Source organism: Cynara cardunculus (genome assembly GCF_001531365.2).
Source record: "Cynara cardunculus var. scolymus isolate 2C chromosome LG 1, CcrdV1, whole genome shotgun sequence".
Taxonomy (NCBI): domain Eukaryota; kingdom Viridiplantae; phylum Streptophyta; class Magnoliopsida; order Asterales; family Asteraceae; genus Cynara; species Cynara cardunculus.
The window spans coordinates 9,521,842-9,523,471 of NC_037528.1; positions in this window are offsets into that span (position 1 = coordinate 9,521,842).

Below are 1,630 nucleotides of genomic sequence, written 5' to 3' on the forward strand. Positions count from 1 at the left end.
TATAAAGAAATTACATTTAACTCCAAGAATTTATTTATTTTAGAAATTTTAATTTTTGAAAGGATTTTAATATTCATTATATTTTTAAAATCTCTAAAAAATTACACACACCTCCAGTTATTTCTTCATTTAATAATCAACAAACTTTAATATACATGATAAATTTCTAACATTTTCTTAATCACATATTTCAACAAACTCTAATTTTCAATAATAGACAACAGACTATGAAATAATGATGAAAACAAATAATAAAAAAAAAAAATTCAATTATTCATCTGAACAGAGGAAAACAATTTTTGGTTGGAAAAAGTAAAAAGAAATTAATATATTTTCTCTTTTCCAAAAATTAAATTTTCAAGATTTTAAAATATTTTGTTAAAGAAAAAAAAAATAAAAAAACCCTTAAAATCTCTATTTTTTGTTAAATTTTTTTGTTTGATATACTCCTATTATTGATTTAAAATACTTATTTCGTTCCAAAATAACAATGACAATTTTATGTATAAAAACGTTAACCGGTTACCATGTTGATGTGACAAGTGATGTGATATCCAACTCAATATTATTTGCTAACATGAATACCTTAATCTAAAATTAGTTTTTATGTATTGTGGTTTATTAGAAGAAAGAGTTAATGCTTCAACCGGTTACCCTAGTACTTAAATATTTAAAACTTTACATCTTAAGTACAAAATGAAAGTTTTGAAAGTACGTTACCCACAAGTTAAAGTACGTTACTTTTTCATGCAATTTGCTCATAATTACAGATAGAGAATCTTTCATCATTTTATAATTAAGGATAAAATAGAAAAGTAAATATTTAATTTTAAAAATAAAAATTTATTTTAAAACAAAATGAAAATAATAATATATTTTAATAACTTTTGGGATAATAAGTTACCAAAAAGGGATGTTTCCAACTTCGGCTATTTTTGTGTCTATTTGTGTTTAAATATTGATAGGTGCATAAGAGGCCACACTCACATCTCACATGGGAGAGGTCAATAAAGCAATGTTTGGGCTTATCCCCATGACAATTGAGACTATGACTAGTCATTTATTAAGCGTTATCAGATAATATTTTTAACTATTAAAATGAATTGTTGATAAACATTTTTTACTGACATATGCTTACAAGATAAAATGCTCGCTCGATAAGATAAGTGATACAACTTACTCGATAAACGTTTTTGGTAAACGACCCCTAACTCTTGCGCTGCTTCTTTCTCATTCAATTCCTCGCTCCTTAATACACTCAATTAAGCATCCCTCTAAGTCTTGATAACATCATAAATGTAATGGTCTAGGAAGGACAAAAAGTTGCAACTACTAAAATTAATTGAGGTACACAAGCGGATTCAGATATTTTAAAATTAAGGGGCTGTTTGGCAGTTGCTGAATGATTTAGTGCAGAATAGTTAAGAGATCAGAATAGTTAAGAGAGTCGGAATGGTTAAGTGCTGAATGAAATAATGTTGTTTGGTAACTGTTTTCTGAATGACAATAAATTACCATTTTAACCCTCATCTAAAAAAACCCATTATTCCATTTTAACCTTCACTGATCCCCTCTTTGCCCTCATCGATGGCTTCAATCTGTAGGGTGGGGTGGGGTTGTGAAGACCGGC